Source organism: Neofelis nebulosa, chromosome 1 (assembly GCF_028018385.1).
Source record: "Neofelis nebulosa isolate mNeoNeb1 chromosome 1, mNeoNeb1.pri, whole genome shotgun sequence".
NCBI classification, from domain to species: Eukaryota; Metazoa; Chordata; class Mammalia; order Carnivora; family Felidae; genus Neofelis; species Neofelis nebulosa.
Window position 1 is genome coordinate 67039738 of NC_080782.1, and position 20741 is coordinate 67060478.

Below are 20741 nucleotides of genomic sequence, written 5' to 3' on the forward strand. Positions count from 1 at the left end.
CCCCCTTAAAATTTCTTGCAGGGCTGGTTTAGTGGTCACAAACTCCTTTAATTTTTGTTTGCTGGGAAAACTTTTTATCTCTCCTTCTATTTTGAATGACAGACTTGCTGGATAAAGAATTCTTGGCTGCATATTTTTCTGATTCAGCACATTGAATATATCCTGCCACTCCTTTCTGGCCTGCCAAGTTTCTGTGGATAGGTCTGCTGCAAACTTGATCTGTCTTCCCTTGTAGGTTAAGAACTTTTTTCCCTTGCTGCTTTCATGATTCTCTCCTTGCCTGAGTATTTTGTGAATTTGACTATGACATGCCTGTTGATGGTTGGTTTTTGTTGAATCTAATGGGAGTCCTCTGTGCTTCCTGGATTTTGATGTCTGTGTCTTTCCCCAGGTTAGGAAAGTTTTCCACTATGATTTGCTCACATAACCCTTCTACCCCTATTTCTCTCTCTTCCTCTCTCTTCTGGGACCCCCTATGGTTCTGATGTTGTTCCTTTTTAATGAGTCACTGATTTCTCTAATTCTTAAATCATGCTCCTTGCCTTAATCTCCCTCTTTTTTTCTGCTTCATTATTCTCCATAAGTTTGTCCTCTATATCACTGATTCTCTGTTCTGCCTTATCCATCCTTGCCACCGCGGCATCCATTCGAGATTGCAGCTCAGTTATAGCATTTTTTATTTAATTCTGACTAGTTTTTACTTCTTTCATCTCTGCAGAAAGGAATTCTAATCTATTTTCGACTCCAGCTAGTATTCTTATTATTGTGATTCTAAATTCTGGTTCAGACATCTTGCTTGTATCTGTGTTGGTTAAGTCCCTGGCTGTTATTTCTTCCTGCTCTTTCTTTTGGGGTGAATTCCTTTGTTTTGTCATTTTGAATGGAGAAAAGGAATAAATGAGGTATAAAAAATTAAAATTTTTAAAAAATATATTAAAATTAAAAAATTAAAAACAAACACACAAAATAAAATAAATGATGCTAGATCCTAGGTGTGTTTTGGTCTGGGTGTTGAAAGTGACTTGATAGATTAGAGAAAAAAGGAGGAAAAAAGAAAAAAAGAAAAAAAAAGGAAATCGTTTGAAAATTTGAAAAAATGAATACACTGAAGTAGACTAAAATGAAATGATGGAAGTAAAATAGAATTTTAAAAAATTTATACAAAAGTAAAACATATGGTAAAAAAACATTAAAGAAAAATATTTTTAATAAAAATTGAAAATTAATTGAATTTTTTCTCTTTCTGTATTCAAGAAAAAGAAACGAAAAAGAGAAAAAGAAGAAAGAAAGAAAATTGAATAGTTGGACCAGCTAATGGACTGAAATACAACTGAAATTACTTTGTTTTCCCCTAGAAGTCAAACTATAAAGTGCTTCATAGTCCATAAACTAAGCAGGCGGTGAGACTTGTGTTCTTGAAGAGCGAGGTTGGCCTAGTTGGGCGGGGCTTAGTGTAATGGCTCTGTTCTCCACTAGATGGCACTGCTAGCCTACTGGGGTGAATTGTGGTGCTTGTAGGTGCATATGCACATGCGTGGCAGTGGTGAAAATGGTGTCACCCAGCTACCCAGTCTCTAGTTTCAGAACTCTGTTCTTCCTGATCAGCAATCATGCACCCGTCCATCTTCGGCTTCTGTCCACTCCCTGCTTCCACACTGTCTGTGACCAAGCCCCAGGCAGCACCTCCCTCCTGAGTTTTGTCTCAGATGTGGCTGACTTCCCCGGCACCCCATTTCTGAGGCACTGCGGCTTTGACCTGCTCTGCCCGCTGCGGAGGATCTCACTGAGCAATGGCCCGGTGCCTGCCGCACTGAGGAACACTTGTGGGACCGTGATGCTGCTGATGCCCAGAGACTGCAGCCAGGTGCCAGCCCACCCCAGAAAAAGTTCGCGAGATAGTGTAGCAGCAGCACCTCAGGGATTATGGAAAATCACAACACACATCTGGCACCAGGCTTAACCCCCAACGATCTTGTTCCAGCACCAACGAATGTGGCCGTTCTCTGGGGTCTGCTGAGCCCAGGTGGCCTCACAGCCTCTACCAAATGTCCTTCCAGCAGTGGAACCGCTTCTCCCCGTGTGGCCCAAGAACCTCCCGGACCCCACTCTGCTCCTGAGGATTCGCCCTTTCCACCAGAGCACCTCCAGGTATCGAGCTGCAAAGTTTCAGACTCTGCGTTCCCCCTGATTACAGTCTTAATGGAATTTAAACCCTCTCCTTTCTCCTTTGTCCTTTCTGCCTTTTTAGTTCAGTCCCTGTGGCTGTTTCCAATTTTCCACTTTCTCTCCAGCTGCTTTTGGGGATGGGTGCTTTTCCCATATTCTCCCCCAGTCTCCATCCTCTCTCTGCATGCAAAAGCGGCTCCCCACCCTCTGTGCCTTCTCTCTCCCCAAGTTCACCTCTCCATGCCACATACCTGCTGAATTCTGTGGTTCAGGTTGTGCAGATTGTTGTTAATTCTCAGATCGTTTTCTAGGTGTGCAGGATGGTTTAGTGTATGGTATGGCTGTATTTCATTGACGGGAGACACACAAAAAACTTCTGTACTGTTCCACCATCTTGGCTCCTTCCCTCTACACTAAAATATTTTGGAGAGATGTTCTTCACTTGCTCCTTTATTTATCCTCTGTCTACGTCCCTGCCACCATGTTCTTCCCCCACCCCAGCCCGGAGATTCTTTACCTATTCATTTTGTGGTCAAATTCTTCTTGGATTAGCTGTTTTCACAAGGATGGGGTTGGGGAGAAGCCAAGGTATTTGTACTGTTTCATGGGGAAGACAGGTACTTGTGCCTAAGGCTGCCAACCTCTTTTTTGCTGAGCTGATCAAGAGCTGCAGCTTTGGGGCTGTTACTTCCCCCAGACCCCTTTTCTGTTCCCCATGTTAGCCAATGTAGTGGTTTGCTGCTGTATGTGGTCTCTTATCTCTCTGAGCACCGTGTCTCCTTCCACTCTACTGTATCAAATGTGATTGTTTTGTTGTTCCCCCACCCCTGCCCCTGCTCCTAGGTGGGCCATCGACCTGTATGGGTTTGTCCTGTGCTTCCCCTACCTTGAAGGTCTCCCTGGATGGCCTGGTGTTCTCTGCCCTTATCAGTCTTTCTAATTTATTTTGGAGTTTGGAGTTACAGGTTTTCCCTCTAACTCCACTTAATCAAAGATAGGGAGTTGCTGTTTCTTATTTGCTTTGCTGCTTTTGGTGGGTTTGGGGATGAGGCAGAAAGGAAATTATGAGGAGTCTTTTCTCATATGTTCTGATGCGAGAACTCCCAAGAGCAAACACTTAAGAAGAAGTAATGAAAATTTGGACCTTCCAATCTGTCCCTGATTATAAAATGAAGGCAAAATTAAATACATGTAAATTTCTTGGATGCCTGGCTGACTTGGTTGAATGTCCGACTTTTGATTGCAGCTCAGGTCATGAACTCATGGTTGTGGGATTGAGCCCCATGTTGTGCTCAGCACAGCACAGAGCCTGCTTGGGATTCTCTCTCTCCCTTGCTCTCTGCCCTTCCCCAGCTTGTGTGCATGCTTTCTCTCAAAATAAATAAATAAACTTAAAAAAATAAATACACGTAAATTTCTGAATTTAGCTCAAAATCTGTACAGGAGTACATACTCTCCCATACATACTTCAGTTTATTATAGTAAAAATATATGAAATGCTCCAATGCCTTTAAAACTAAATTTCACTCTTGCACTGTTGGTGGGAATGCAAATTGGTGCAGCCGCTCTGGAAAGCAGTGTGGAGGTTCCTCAGAAAATTAAAAATAGACCTACCCTATGACCCAGCAATAGCACTGCTAGGAATTTATCCAAGGGATACAGGAGTACTGATGCATAGGGGCACTTGTACCCCAATGTTTATAGCAGCACTCTCAACAATAGCCAAATTATGGAAAGAGCCTAAATGTCCATCAACTGATGAATGGATAAAGAAATTGTGGTTTATATACACAATGGAATACTACGTGACAATGAGAAAAAATGAAATATGGCCTTTTGTAGCAACGTGGATGGAACTGGAGAGTGTGATGCTAAGTGAAATAAGCCATACAGAGAAAGACAGATACCATATGGTTTCACTCTTATGTGGATCCTGAGAAACGTAACAGAAACCCATGGGGGAGGGGAAGGAAACCAAAAAAAGAAAAAAAAAAAAAAAAGAGGTTAGAGTGGGAGAGAGCCAAAGCATAGGAGACTGTTAAAAACTGAGAACAAACTAAGGGTTGATGGGGGGTGGGAGGGAGGGGAGGGTGGGTGATGGGTATTGAGGAGGGCACCTTTTGGGATGAGCACTGGGTGTTGTATGGAAACCAATTTGACAGTAAATTTCATATATTAAAAAATAAATAAAAAAATAAAGGCATTGTAGAATTAAAAAAAAATAAAATAAAATAAAACTAAATTTCAAGTGTATTATATAGTTCATATTTTAAGTCAAACTATGCCAAACATTGCTTCTGAATGTGGAGAAAATCCAGCCATCTCCATAATGTGGTAGCAAATAGTTGCCTTATAGGAAGGCAGAAAAACCACTTTATATAAAAGAACAATTGGTGTAAAATACTTGGCTAACTGTTGCTCCCATTTGAAATCAACATTGGGGTTTTCTCTCTGCCTCATCTTCTCAAATCATATCACAAACCTGTCCAGGTTGGATCTCTCTGGGGAAATGGAGATCTCCAACAGGACTGGGTCCTTAGAGGGTAACTGGGCCTCTTTCACCTGGTGCTGTGTTGGGCCCTTGCAGGGTCTGTGTCCACTTGCCTGTGATTTGGGCCTCTCTGGAGCATTATGACCTGGAAGGGTCCAGACTTCTTTATGAGGCTACTGGAGGCTCATAATCCTTGAAGTCATGATCACCCAGGGCTCTCAGCCTTGGTGTTTTCCAACTGATCCTCTAAAGCCAGTTCGCCAGGTCATCTGGCCTGTCTCCACTGTGCTTGATGTTCTCCACCTCTCCCTACAGGCTACTGCTATCCTAAGGGCAGTCTTCACAGTCTTCCCTGGCCTAACTAAAACCTGGCTCCCTCCCTTGTTGACCCCCCAGTGTCCCTTGCCTAAGCCTGTAAAAGCCTGTAAAAGCTCTGCCTGTAAAAGCCTTCCATTTTTGTGTAGCTCCCTAGAATTCCTTTCTGACTGCTAGATGGGATGCTGTCCTATTCATGAATTGTTGAATAAAGCCAATTAGATTTTCAAATTTACTCAGGTGTCTAAAACAGCCTAAGCTGAGATTGGAGTGTCTTGATGTTGCAGCCTCCTCCCTGCAATTTTGCCCTGATGTCCCTTTGAAATTCTCAGTTTGGGCTCAGTACCCTCCCATGAGTGTATATCATGAGGATATTTCTCATCACTACCCTGGAAGCTCTGGATCTGTGGCTCTTGGCTTCTGCTGTAGGTACGGGAGATTTCCAGAGCCTACTCTACTGTGAAGGGTTATCCCTGCGCTTCCCCTGGATGCCCGCAGCACATCATTTGCCCCCAGGCCCATATGGCCCTGATCTCTGGGCATAGTTCTGTTTATGCGAGTGTCTTTCCCACCCACTGGAAGCTCCTCTCCTAAAAGAGGGTCTTACTCATCTGTGTCCCATTGTCAAAGTTAGAGCCATGCCCTTGATCAGCTCTAGGCCTGTTTTAAGAATAAACACAAGACTGGAAGGCAGGCAGGCAGAGAAACAGTCTCTGCTCTCCTCTGCTGTCATCATGTCCCTGCCCCCACCTGGAAGTCTTTCTCCGTCTGCCAGTTCCACAGGGCACTTCCTTCCTCCTCCTTCCTTTCTCTGTAGCCCTCAACCACCAGGCCAAGTCCTCCTGGGCCTGCTTTCTGTTCTTTTTTCAGCTTAGATTAGGAGAGGTAGCTGGAGGCCTGAGCGACTGGTGGCCAGTAGAGGGCAGGCATCCTCCCATTTGGACAAATTGTCCTTTCCCAGTGCCTGGCAAGCCAGGGAGGCACAGGTGAGATTAAGTAAGTGTGTGCTGGTGCTGAGCCCTTAGCCCTCTTGCTGTCTGTAGCTGGTGCCCTACTCAACAGCCTCCGCAGGGAAGGGTTTGACTACTGACATCCTGAGGAAGCCTCAGGTAGGACAGGGAAGGGATGCGGCTCCAGAGAAGGTGGGGTGACTTGACTATCCATTGATGAAAGGCTTTGGGGGCTGATGGAGGCCAAGCAGGAGCATGGGAAGAGCTACAGACAGAGAGGTGGGAGGCCCAGGTTGGTAGTTCCCTCTGTGCGGGTGCTTGTTGCTGCCTGCTGTCCACTTTTCTGTTCCCAAGTATCACAGATGGAAAAAGCTGTCTAGGAACTTGCCTGGAACTGGAAAAGAGTGGGTAGGTGGTGGGTCAAAGAGTTGTGTTTGACCAGGTCTAATTTTTCCACCCATTTATTCCTTTTAAATTATTATGAAAATCTACAAACATAAGCAAGTACAGAAATTCAACAGTGGACTTGCATATCCCCATTCTTTAGACTGAATAATTACCAAGATTGTATTGTATTTGCTTTGTCACTTTTTCTTTGTGTTTTAAGGCAATCTCGGATATTTTTGCCATTTCACCTTTAAATACTTTGATATATATACATCTTTTAAAAATATGATCTTTAAAAAAAATAACTGTAATGCCATTGTTATATTTAACAAAGTTAACAGTGCTTCCTTGGTATCAACTGATATCAATTCATAGATAAATTTTTTAGTGTATTTTTACTATTGTTTTGCATGTAAGCTTCAACATTTGGATGTGATCTCTTTGAGTTTGTTTCAATGCATCCCATACATTTTGGTTATTTTGTTTCCATTTTCATTTGTTTCAAGTTATTTTTTATTTACTTTTGATTTCTTCTTGATCCATTGGTTGTTCAGGAATGTTGTTTCCTTTCCACATATTTGTGAATTTTCTCAGTTTCTTCCTGTTACTGATTCCTAGCTTCATGCCATTGTAGTTGGAAAAGATACTTGGTACAATTCAGTATTCTTAAATTTGCTAAGACTTGTTTGTGACTTACCATGCTCTATCATGAAGAATGTTCCATATGTGCTTGAGAAGGATGTGCATCTGCTTCTGTTGGATGGTAAGTTCTATATGTATTTGTTAGGTACATTTGTACTAAAGTATAGTTCAAATCCAGCGTTTCCTTCTTGATTTTCTGTCTGAATAAGCTACCTTTTGTTGAAAGTGGGGTAGTGTCTATTTCTCCTTTCAGATCAGTTGGCATTTGCCTAATATATTTAAGTGCCCTGATGTTGAGTACATATATATTTGCAACTGTTATATGTTCCTGAGGAATTGATCTTTTTATCATTATATAATGACCTTCTTTGTCTCTTGTTACAGTTTTTGGGTTAAGTCTATTTTGTTTGCTATAAACATAGTTAATCTTGTTCTCTTTTGGTTTCCACTTACATGGAATATCTTTTTCTATTCCTTCACCTTGAGCCTATGTGTGTCCTTAAAGCTGAGGTGAATCTCTTGTAGGCAGGATATAGTCAGATCTTGTTTTTTTTTAATCCATCCAGCCATTCTATGCCTTTTTAAGAATACACTCCTATGCTTACTGCACCATTCATAATAGCCAAGAGATGGGAACAACCCAAGTGTCCATCAACAGATAAATGGACAAAGAAGTTGTGGTATATAGATACAATGGAATATTTTAAATTTTTATTTATTTATTTTATTGTAGAGAGAGAGAGGTAGAGAGAAAGAGGAAGAGAATGTGAGTGGGGGTAGAGGGCAGAGGGAAAGAAAGAGAGAGAGAGATCTTAAGCAGACTCCACGCTCAGCACAGAGACCCATGTGGGGCTTAATCCCACGACTTTGACATCATGACCTGAGCCAAAACTAAGGGTCGGATGCTCAGCCGACTGAGTCACCCAGGTGCCATGATACAATGGAATATTAATCAGCCATGAGACAGAAGGAAATCCTGCATTCTGTGATAACATGGATGGAACTTGAAGGCATTATACTAAGTGAGATAAGTCAGACCATGAAAGACAAATACTGTATAATATCACCTACGTGTGGAATCCGAAAGAGCCAAACTTATAAAAACCAAGGATAAAATAGTGGTTACCATGGGCTGGGGTATGGGGAAGCAGGAGAGATTTTGTTTAAGGGTCCAAATCTTCAACCAGTAGTCAGATAAATCCTGGAAATCCAACGCATAGCATATAGCATATAGACAATAAAATTGCATTATATTCACCCAAAATGATAAGAGATTAGACTTTGGTTGTTCCCACCACAAAAACAAAATAACAATTATGTGACATGATAGAGGTGCCAACTATCACCACAATGATAATCGTATTACAATACATATATGCATCAAATCAACATGTTTTGTACTTCAACCACATAATGTTTTATGTGAAACATAATTCAATAAAAAAAGAAAGCTGATTTCCATCCTTCTCAAGTTTCAGAAGTGTCTTTGTCCCAGAATCACCAGAACTAGGCAAGTGGTATATCCCAAACCTCAATCAACCCAAAGTATGTGGGTAAACTGCCATAAATCTCACCCCAGGGGATGCAGGAGAAGACATCTTTGGAATGGAAGGATGGGAGGAGTCTGGCCACAAGAAGAATAAGTGCAGTCTTGCTCCTGCTAATAGCATGACAGTAATTTAATGCCTTTATCTTCCCAGACAAAGGTGCAATATGTTCAACCTGAAGAGTCTTCTGGGAAGAAGGTAGCTGTAAAATGTACAGGCTCACCCATGCTGTCCTACGACTGATCCAGAGTGCCCCTCTGGCACTGCCATGAGGCTCATCTTATTGCCTCCAGTCCTGCTGGTGGTTCTGTCAATGGTTTTGGAAGGACCAGCCCTAGCCTGGGCAGCCCCAGATCTCTCCAACACCTTGGGGACACATCCTGGATAAGCTGAAGGAATTTGGAAACACCTTGGAGGAGAAGGGCCTGGAAGCCACTGAAAGCATCAAACAGAGTGACATTGGTAATGTTGATCAGCTCTTTCATCTGCAGGATGACTGGGGTCAGGGTCCCGTCTCTTTCATGAGGGTGATTTAGCTCTCCAGCCAACCTCAAACACACCAGCTCTCAGATATACAAACATGCAGAGCTCATTGTTAATGAACTGGGGTAGACAACATCTCAAGTTCCATGGCTGCCCAGTAGATCAGGGTCATTTTAGTAGTGGCTATTGATGATGTTTTCTGAAGGAAAATCTTTGTTTTGGATTATAACTCTGGTACATTGATTCCCAGCCACTTCCTTCTCTTCCCACAGAGGGTCCTGAGGAAACCCAGCTGCTGTCAGCGTGGACATGTTTCCAAGTTGTACCACAGCCAGGGTGATGCCTCCCTGATGGGATTTCCTGAGGAAATCGAGCTCCTGTCAGTGTAAATGTGGTGGTAAGTCCACTCTATGCCCTTTGATTAGAATTTATGATATAGTTAATAGAATCCATGTTCCTTTAATGCCCTCCAAGAGTCCTACTTGCTCCTCCCAGCCCCAGTCATGCAGCACACAACTCAGTACCCTGAATGGGGCAACAGAGAAATAGGCCTGTTTTCCAGATTTCTGCATAGCCTGGGAAGCCAGGTGCTCACTTGCATGCCCTCACTTTCCCCCTGCTAGAGAAGTCATGGGCTGAGAAGGTGATTTCTTGGCCCTGAGCCGTGCTGCTTGGGGGACAGGTGATGTGGGCAAAGTCAAATTATACCTCTTACCTTCTTTGATGTGCACACACACACACACTTTTTGCTGCAACTATGTGCTGGAAGTTCTCTGGAAACCTGGACTTCTATAAAGGCTCTCTTCTCTAAGAGTGATTGTCTAAGACAGTGCTCTCCAAGGTCTCTTGAACCATGGCTGACTGGGGCTAGAGCTGATTCATGGGCCATTTCAGGGTTACAGGTGGGACTGAGGTCTGTTACTTGACACATGGGTGTTTGAGACTCCTCTTGGGTCTCCTGGCATGTGGTGCTGGACCCCACAGCTCCCATAAAGGCATTTTCATCTGTGGATGGATGTCAAGTTGTTGGTTAGTCATAGATATCAGTGAGGGATATTGTACTGGACTATGTTGGACTATGTTGCTGATGTCACTGTAAGCCCTCTTCTGTGCCCCATGTTGCTTCCCAGGGATTAAGGTGAGGGCAGAATTGTACATCAACCTCAGAAGAGGGGGGGAAATAATCTGCTTTTTCCTATTAAACTTTAGAGGCCACCTTAGCACCAAGTACCTTGTCCTTTCCCCAGGATTTCCTGCAGGCACAAGGGATGGGGCAAGGAGGAATGCCTAGTTCAAGGCTGGCCCTCAGACTGGTAATCACGTACCCAGTTTAGACTGGTGGAGTCATTTCTTCAGAGCAGACTCTGTGGCTGAAACTGGAGTCACTGAGTGTGACAAATCTAGTAATAGGAAAGAAGGAGAATCTTGTCTGTAGGGCAGCTCACCTGTTTGCACTAAAGCCTTCTCTGCCCTGTTCTGGGTGGGGCCAAGGCTCCTCAGGGCCTGGCATGGGGATGGGCTGGGGAAGGTCCAGTCTCTAGATAATTCTGCCTTTTACTGCCCTGGGCTGATCATAGCCTCCCATCTCACCCCAGGTCAGAGTGGAATTTGGGAGTTCCTGCTGGATGGGTAGTGGAAGTTGGTGAGGCTGCCTATGTGGCTGATGACAAGAGAAAGTAGCATAGGCCCTACATTCAGCTAACAGTCCAGCTATGGAAGGGACTCTGGCTGGAGCAGCAAGATGGTGGGAGAAACCTGTGTCCCTCTCTGCCTTGCTCCTCCCTGTGGTCATTCATTCATTCATTCATTCATGAAATATAAGAGTGTCTACTGGTGACCTAGGCCTGTGCTGGGATCTGGGAACATGGAAGTGAGTAAGGGCATATGAGTGTGAAATCAGAATTATTTATTTATTTATTTGTTTTTCTAATGAAATGTCACAATTTCATTATTCAGTGTTGCACGTTGTGCTTTGACTCACATTGTTTCCTCTAAGTTAATCCACAAAGGGTGGCAGTTTGCTGGAGAGCTGCATAAAATTTGGAAGGCTTCATGAATTTACATGTCATTCTTGCACAGGGGCCATGCTAATCTTCTCTGTATTGTTCCAATTTTAGTATACATGCTGCCGAAGTGAGCACAGAAATCAGAATTTAGATGCATTAAGATAAGTGTAGGATGGGAAGGGGTGATCAGGGAGGGATTTTTTTCATGTTTAATTTTGAGAGAGAGAATGCATGTGCACATGTGTGTGAGTGGGGGGAAGGGAGATGGGGAGGACAGAGAGAGGGAATCCCAAGCAGGCTTCGTGCTGTCAGTGCAGAGCCCAATGCAGAGCTGAATTTCACTAACTGAACCGTAAGATCATGACCTAAGCCAAGATCAAGAGTCAGACACTTAACTGACTGAGCCACCTAGATGCCCCTAGGGAAGGATTAATATGAGAGTGAACAGTAGAGTCCTCCAGGATTAAAGCAGAGCCTGATGAGGACAGAAAATCAGGGAACCCAGAGTCCAGGCCCTGTGTATGCCCTTTGTTGGGGGGAAGCAAGAGCCACAGTAGGAGTGTGGGAAGATGGTGGAGCCATGTGCTATGGGTCTTAAAGGGAAGAGGCTTTTACCTCTGGGGATCAGGGAGAATGCACATCCCTCTCTAGGCCTAGGAATCCATGGATGTTGGGGGATGGGAAAGCCTAGCTTGAGAAGACACAGGGAAGAAGGGGCATTAGAGGAGTTCCATGTTGTGGTTCAGGCAGGGGTGGAGGGAAATGCATTGAAGAGGCTGAGAATGCAGAGATTTGTTTCCCATGAACCAGGGAATCCAGAGGCACAGTTGAGAGGTTGACGTGGAGAGCAGCTGAAGGAGATTGGATCAGGGTGGGGAAGGGACAGGTGCTGGATTGTATTGGGGTAGGGAAGAAGGTACCATGGAGATCCTGAGGCTGTGGTGAGGATGGAAAATCATGTAGTCCCAATAGTTTATTTTAGCTTTAATTTTCCTTGCTTTGGGAGACATATCTAGAAGTGTTGCTACGTCCCATGTCAGAGACATTACTGCCTGTGCTCTCTTCTAGGATTTTAATGGTGTCAGGTCTCACGTTCAGGTCTTTAATCCATTTTGAATTTATCTTTGTGTATGGTGTAAGAAAGTGTTCTAGTTTCATTCTTTTGCATGTAGCTGACCAGTTTTCCCAACATCATTTATTGAAGAGACTGTCTTTTTCCCATTGGATATTCTTTCTTGCCTCATCAAAGATTAATTGGCCGTATAACTGTGGGTTCATTTCTGGGTTTTCTATTCTGTTCTTTTGTTCTATTGATCTGTATGTCTATTTTTGTGCCAGTACCATACTGTTTTCATTACTACAGCTTTGTAATATAACTTGAAGTCTGGAATTGTGATATCTCCAGCTTTTCTTTTCTTTTCTTTTCTTTTCTTTTCTTTTCTTTCCTTTCCTTTCCTTTCCTTTCCTTTCCTTTCCTTTCCTTTCCTTTCCTTTTCTTTTCTTTTCTTTTCTTTTCTTTTCTTTTCTTTTCTTTTCTTTCTTTCTTTCTTTCTTTCTTTCTTTCTTTCTTTCTTTCTTTCTAAGTTTATTTATTTTTATTTTGAGAGAGAGAGAGAGAAAACTAGCAAGGGAGGGGCAGAGAGAAGGAGAGACAGAATCCCAAGCAGGTCCTGCACTGTCAGTGCAGAGCCCAATGTGTGGCTTGAACCCGTGAACCACGAGATCATGACCTGAGCCAAGATCAAGAGTTGGACGCCTAGTTGACTGAGCCACCCAGATGCCCCTCCAACTTTGCTTTTCTTTTTCAAAATTGCTTTGGCAATTTGGAGTCTTTTGTGATTCCATAAAAATTTTAGGATGTTTTGGTTCTAGTTTTGTGAAAAATGCTGTTGGTATTTTGATAGAGATTGCATTAAGTGTGTAGTATAGACATTTTAACAATGTTCTTTCAGTTCATGAACACGCAGTGTCTTTTCATTTCTTTGTGTTGTCTTTAGCTTCTTTCATCAGTGTTTTATAGTTTTTGGAGTAAAGGTCTTTTACCTCTTTAGTTGGATTTATTCTTAGGTATCTTATTTTTGATGCAATTGTAAATGGAATTGTTTTCTTAATCTCTCTCTGCTGCTTCATTATTAGTGTATAGAAATGCAACAGGTTTCTGCACATTGATTTTGTATCCTGTGATTTTACTGAGAATTCATTTATCAGTTCTAGTTTTTTGGTGGAGTCCTTGGGTTTTCTATATATAATATCATGTCATCTACAAACAGTGAAAGTTTTATTTCTTCCTTACCAATTTGGATACCTTTTATTTCTTTTTGTTGTCTAATTGCTGTCCCTAGAACTTACTGTACTATGTTGAATAATAGTAGTGAGACCTTGTCTTGTTCCTGACCTTAGGAGGAAAGCTCTCAGTTTTTTCTCACTGAGTATGATGTTAGCTGTGGGTTTTTCATATATGGCTTTTTTTATGTTGAGGCATGTTTCCTCTAAAGCTACACTGTGGAGGGTTTTTTTTTTTTTTATTATGAATGGTTGTACTTTGTTAAATCCTTTTTCTGCATTTATTGAAATGATCGTATGGTTTTTATCTTTTCTTTTACTGATATGATATGTCATGTTGATTGATTTGCAAATATTGAACCACCCTTGCTTTCTGGGAATAAATCCCACTTGATGTGGTGAATGATTTTTTTAGAGTATTGTTGGATTCTGTTTGCTAGTACTTTGTTGAGGATTTTTGCATCTATGTTCATCAGAGATATTGGCCTGTAGTTCTCTTTCTCTCTCTCTCTCGTGTGTGTGTGTGTGTGTGTGTGTGTGTGTGTGTGTGGTGTCTTTATCTGGTTTTGGTATCAGAGTAATGTTGGCCTCATAGAGCTAATTTGGACGTTTTCCTTATTCTATTTTTGGAATAGTTTGAATAGGGTAGGTATTAATTCTTCTTTAAATGTTTGATAGGGGTGCCTGGGTGGTTCAGTTGGTTAAGCGTCTGACTCTTTGTTTTGGCTCAGGTCATGATCTCATGGTTTGTGAGTTTGAGCCCTCCATAGAATCTGTGCTGACAGCTCTGGAGCCTGCTTGGGATTCTTTCTCTCTCTTTGTCCCTCCCCTGCTTTCTCCTCTTTCTCTCTCTCCCTCTCTTTCTCAAAATAAATAAATAAAAACTTAAAAAATAAATGTTTGGTAGAATTCACCTGGGAAGCTATCTGGTCCTGGACTGTTGTTTGTGAGTTTTTTGATTACTGATTCAATCTCCTTGCTGATAATCCTTCTGTTCAAATTTTCTATTTCTTCCTGCTTCAGTTTTGGTAGGTTATATGTTTCTAGGAATTTATCCATTTCTTCAAGGTTGTCTAATTTGTTGCCATATAGTTTTTCATAATATTCTCTTATGATTGCTTGTATTTCTGTGGTGTTTGTTGTTATTTTTCCTCTTTCATTTGTGATTTTGTTTATTTGAGTCATTTCTCTTTCTCTCTCTCTCTCTTTAATGAGTATGGCTATAGGTTTATCAATTTGGTTGATTTTTTCAAAGAAAAAACTCCTGGTTTCATTTATCTATTGGTTTTTAGTTTCTATATCATTTATTTCTGCTCTAATCTTTATTATTTCATTCCTTCTGCTGGTTTGGGGTTTTGTTTGTTATTCTTCTTCTAGATCCTTTAGGTGTAAAGTTAGGTTGTTTATTTGAGATATTTCTTCTTCTTGTGGTAAGCCTGTATTGCTATAAACTTCACTCTTAGAACTGCTTTTGCTGCATCCCAAAGGTTTTGTACCCTTGTGTTTTGTTTTTGTTTGTTTTCATGTACTATTTGTTCTTTGATTTCTTGGTTGACCCATTCATTGTTTAGAAGCATGTTATTTAACCTCCATGTATTTGTGGTCTTCCCAGATTTTTTTCTTGTGGTTGATTTCTAGTTTCATAGCTTGGTGGATGCATGGTATGACTTCAGTCTTTTTGAATTTGTTGAGGCTTGGTTTGTGGCCTAATATGTGATATATTTTGGAGAATGTTCCATGTGCACTTGAAAAGAATGTGTATTCTGCTGTTTTAGGATAGAATGTTCTGAATATATCTGTTAAATCCATCTAGTCCAGTGTGTCATTCAAAGCTACTCTTTCCTTGTTGATTTTCTGTTTGGATGGGATGTTAAAGTCCTATACTATTATGGATAAGTTCCTCTATGTTTGTTATTAACTGTTTTATGTATTTGAGTGCTTTCATGTTGGGTGTATATATATTTACAATTGTTATATCTTCTTGTTGGATTATTACCTTTATTATTATACAGTGTCTTTCTTTATCTCTTCTTACAGACTTCGTTTTATTTTTTTTTTCAGACTTTGTTTTAAAGTCTTTCTTGTCTGATAAAAATATTGCTACTCTAGCTTTCTTTTGACATCCATTTGCATTATAAATGTTTCTCTATCCCCTCACTTTCCATCTGCAAGTGTCTTTAGATCTGAAATGATTCTCTTGTAGTAAGCATATAGAGGGGTTTTGCTTTTTTATCTACTTTGTCACCCTATGTCTTTTGATTGGAGCATTTAGTCTATTTACATTCAAAGTAATTGTTGATATATATATATTTATTGCCATCTTGTAACTTGTTTTGTGTCTTGTTTTGTGGTTGTTTTGTAGTTTTTCTGTGATCCTTCTCTTTTTCTCTTTTCTGGTTTGCTGGTTTTCTTTGGTGATATACTTGGATTCCTTACTCCTTATTTTTTTGTATATCTATTACTGTTTTTTTTTTTTTAATTTGTGGTTACCATTCAGTTTATATATACAATCTTCTGCATATAGCAGTTTGTATTAAGCTGATCACTTACTTTTGAACCCATTCTTTACTTCTCTCCACTCCCTCCATGTTTGAGATATTTGCTATCATTTTTTACATTCTTTTATTCTGTGCTCATCTTGGTGGATTTTTACAGATACACTTACTTCCACTGTTTTTGTGCTTCCTATTTTTCTTACTCTTATGGTTTTTGTTTTCCACTCACAGAGTCCCCCTTAACATTTCTTGTAGGGCTGTTTCAGTATTCATGAATTCTTTTAACTTTCGTTTGTCTGGGAAACCCTTTACCTCTCCTATTCTGAAGATAGCCTTGCTAGATAGAGTATTCTTGGCTACAGACTTTTCCCTTTCAGCACTTTGAATACATCATGCCATTTCCTTCTGGCCTGCAAAGTTTCTGCTGAAAAATCATCTTGCTTTAGGGCTTCTTTATGTGCTCTTTCTTCTGGCCAGAATAGTCTTCCTTCAGCTAACTCCTATTATTAGTCATAGTTCTAAAAAAGCAGCTTTCTCTGACCATCTAGATTAGGCTAGGACTCCTGTCATGTCACCCCTGGCTTCTGCCCTTCTCAGAAATATGATCACCCTTATGTCTTGTTCAACCTCCTACCTCATTTGGTGTCAGACCTCACGCTCTGTGGGCAAGAATGTGCCTATCTGGGTCACTGTGTTTCCCCTGTAGTGGAGAATAGAGCACCCCAATTTCAGCTTTAGGTGAAGGAAATGGACCCTAAGGTCATATTCTCTGATCAGAGTTTACTTTCCCATGGTTTCCACCACTCTATTCCACCCAGCTTCAATTAAATCCCATTGATACTTTCAGAGACCAATTGTAGCCAGACCCACAAATAAGCAGCATCCCCGAGGTTTGCAGTCATCCCTCAATAGTATCCCAGGGGAAGGTGGGTCTATTTCAGGAGCCAAGAGGTGAGGGATGTCATGGCTCACCCTCTTCATGTGGAGTCTCCCTTTAATGACATCCTTGGCTTTGACAATTTGGACTTGATTTTGTTGAAGATGCCAACCAGTGAATTTCCTTATAACATAAAATGTCAAATTCAAATAAGAGATGATTATATTCCAAAAGGGCAACCAGCACAAGGCTTGGTAACATGTGGGTGAGATCAGGCAGAAGCAATGGGGGCATGGGTGCCTGGTTATCAACTGTGTGCACATGTAAAGATTGAGTTACAGGGCATGCTGAATATGATGGAAACAGTGACTTAGAACCATATAAAAGCAAACATCTCCTGAAAAAATTTAACCAATGACATCATAGAGACCCAGATTGACTGAAAAATAGTAGGAAAACCAACATGCTCATGTGATCTCCTGGAAAAACCCAGAAGTCAGGGTGATTGGAATGGAATAGCACATGAACCTGACTGGAACTCAGAGAGAGGCATAAGATCATCACAAGCACTCAGGTTATCCAAAATATGAGCCCAAATTGGCCTTTTCTGGAAAGAGCTCTCCACATGTTACGAAGGCTTCTGGGGTGCATCTTTTCACCCCAACCAATTTGAGATCAGTCCCCCACCAATGCATGCAGGGTTTCATGTTAATATCTGGTTAGACACAGAAAACACCAGAATTAATTGCAGAGTAGGAGGCAATAAACGTTTAGGTTAGAAAGTCTGCAGTTTATTTTCACTCTTATTTCTCCTTCTTGGGATAGTTCATCCATCCTGTTTAACCCCTTCCTGCTTAGCATGATGAATCACAAAGGAGTCTACATCTTCTCTTATCCAAGCATCTCCAACTGGAAACCCATTCTCTCCCCAGTGCTGGCCAAGAAATGAGTTCTGTTCCCCTCCAAATAGCAAGGAAACCTTGTGGGGTTGGGAGCGGTGGGGAAAGCCAAGAGATAGACCAGGCCAGGCCATTTCCCACCAACCAGCAGAGGGTAGTGAGTGGATGCTAGGTCTTTTGGACCCATCTACACAAGCTTCTTGGCTTTAAGGAAGCTCTTGAGGTACTGTATCTGCCAGATGCCAATGGCCACAAGGATTAAGGTCCATAGAATGGACCACAATGGCACCCACTGATTGGTGCTCTTGCTGGCCTGCCAGAAGCGCTCCTCTTGCCTGTGGTAAGGGAGAAGGGAGAAGGTGCCTGGCTAGACTGAATTTCTCCCCTCTCTCAAGAGGTGGAAGACTTACTCCCTGGGAGGTTACACATCCCTCCTCCCAACTGGGTCAGCTGAGCCCCTCACCCTCCAGTAGTCCTGCTCCTTCTGGATCTGCTTCGTCTACTCCACCTGCTCCACCAGCTGCTGCATGCACAGATGCTGCCAGGTTAGCTTGTTGTTGGCCCCAAATTCTGCATAGTCATTGGTATGTCCACCCAACTGCATGTCCAAGTGAGTGACCTGGGGAACAGGGAAGCCGAAGGTGGGGGTCAGGGACCTTGGCTCTACATAGAGCCTGAATAGAGCTTGCCAGAAACCCAGCTCCCATGCTCCAATGTTGGCCTAAACAGGCAGTTCAGTTCCTTACACTCACTGACTTAGGGACTGGCCGTGCTCCGGGTGCTGAACACCAGATCAGGACTTGCCTGCATAGAGTTCCATGTTCAAATGACAGAAGGGATGGGACAACATATTCAGAGAAGTAGAGGTATGACTCAAGTGTTTGAGACAGACTGTTACTAGAAGTACTGTGTTGGTGAGAGGTGACCATGGAGAGCCCGGAAGCACCGAGATACAGAACAGCTCTGAGTTTCACATTATGAAGCTTGGTCTTTACCCTAGGGATGGCAGGGAAACAAGGGATAATTTTAGGTCGCAGTGATTCCCTCACAGGGTACCCTCTCATCTTCATCCCCTCTCTGTATGCTTACTTTCTGTATCCCCTTACTTCCTGCATCCCCTTATTTCCCCAGCCCCCATCCAGGCACCACCTGCTGCACCCTTCTTACCCCAGGGATGGAGATGTTGAGTCCATGAAACGGTCAGCCTCTTGCCTGCTGCACTCACCAGCTTGCCAACATAGAGGAGGGTGAAGTGGATGGACTGAAGATGAAGGCAGATTTGGTGCTCTTGGGGAGGCTGGGAGGTAGGTGATGGTGAAGCTTCCCTGAGGGCCATACTGATGGACCAGAAGTTTCTAGAAGACTCAGCTTCCAGTGAGCATATGTACCTGCTTCCAGGAGAGGAAATCTGGGGATCTAGGTCCTAGACCCCCATCGGCCAGACCAGAGGGGAAGGTATGAGGGAAATGGCATTAGTTTGGGCTGGAAAGTCTCAGATCCCAGCATCGCCAATACACAGTATTCTGCAGTTTGCAAAGAGCATGGTCCTCCTTGAGCTTTCCTGCCTGTGAGGAGACAGGCCCTCCTCTGAGAAATGGAGGACTAGCCATTGATGCTGAAGGCTGGTGTGGCTTCAAGGAGTCAAAGCCCACCTTACCCTGTTCTCAGTGTCCTTCACAAACATGAACAAATTGATCTACTGTGAAGAGGGCTGCTACTTTTCTATAGAGGGATCTTATAGTTACTTAATGGAAAAACAGTATGGAGGCTCCTCAAGAAATTAAAAATAGAACTACCATATGATCCAGCTTTTCCTCTTCTGGGTATATATTAAAAGGAAATGGAACCATTATCTGTACTTCCATGTTGATTGCAGCATTATTCACAATAGACAAGGTATGGAAGAAGCTAAGTGCCTGTCAATGGATGAATAGATCAAGAAAATGTGATACATATATTATCTCTCTATATAATAGAATATTATTCATCCTTAAAAAAGAAGTAAATCCTGTAATTTGCTACAACGTGGATGAAACTGGAGGGCATTATACTAAGTGAAATAAGCCAGACAGAGAAAGACAAATACTGCGTAGTAAAAAAAAAGGTCAAACTTATTGAAACAGAGTAGAAGAATTGTTGCTAGAGGCTGTGGGGTGGAAGAAATAGGAATACTTGGGAGAGGAAGAAGTCAGGTACTAATATGCCTGTGAGTTGCTAAAAAAGGAGCCCTGAGTCCTGCTGTCCTAGAAGAGAAAAAAACACAAACTCTGCATGGTTTGGGAGATCCTAGAACAGAATGACATGTGCTGCTTCCCCAGGTGGAGCTCCAGAGAGGCAGCCCAGGAAAAATGGTGGTGTTATGTGCCTAGGCAGGTGGGGCTCAGTGTGGTGTAGAGCAGCAGGAGAGATCCAGAATCAGCACTTATATACCAGACCTGAAGCTGTCTTGAAGCTGGGAACAAGCAATGAAAGACTCAGATATGACCTATGTTATTTGACAGCCAAGGATCAGAAACTCTTTCTCACACTTCCTGATGACTTGACACCCTTTAAATCCCTGAGAACTTAGAAGCAAGCCTAGGGATGGACGAGGGGGCCCCTAAATTAACTGAGATTAGGTTAGAGAGAAATTAAGTCCATGCATCTGTGGAATGAAATCTGTTCTTACCACCTGAGGTTTAAGTAATTGTAAAATTTCTTCCAGCTCTATCATTTGTTATATACAGAATTATATATACATCCAAAAATACATATTTTGCTAATACTCTATGTATCTAGTGATCAGCTTAAAATGTGTATTAATATGTTAGCCACAAGGTGGTACCAGAAAGCTATCTTTGGCTTTCGGTCCTCGGCTTTGAAAGTCGCTGATTTTACTATACAACTGTAAACTACTGTGATAATGGCATGAATCATAATAAAAGTTGAGATGGAAGCAGTTGGGTTCATGTGATGCAGTGTTTGTATTTAAAAATCATAAAAACAGACTCTCTAGAAGATGCTGCCAACTAGTTTGTACTCTTCCTCTTCCTTACCCACTGTCATGTCATCATAGAATAACCCGATCATTACCCAAAGCACCAAACACTAATATATTCAGTAGTCATACAGAAAAATGTAAATAGACACACTCTCTTAAGACTTAGAGTTTAACATTTAAATGGATATTTTTATAAGATGTGCCTCAAAACCATCTGGAA

At 42.0% G+C, this 20741-nt stretch overlaps 1 non-coding gene and 1 pseudogene across 1 annotated transcript; one reads left to right on the forward strand and one right to left on the reverse strand.

Annotated features, from left to right (window-relative positions):
* Positions 1-1260: 1260 nt before the first annotated feature.
* LOC131509287 (apolipoprotein C-I-like) lies at positions 1261-20479 on the forward strand (annotated as a pseudogene).
* LOC131489416 (U6 spliceosomal RNA) lies at positions 11016-11122 on the reverse strand. Its single transcript, XR_009250546.1, has one exon. It is a non-coding gene; the product is annotated as a U6 spliceosomal RNA (small nuclear RNA).
* Positions 20480-20741: the final 262 nt, after the last annotated feature.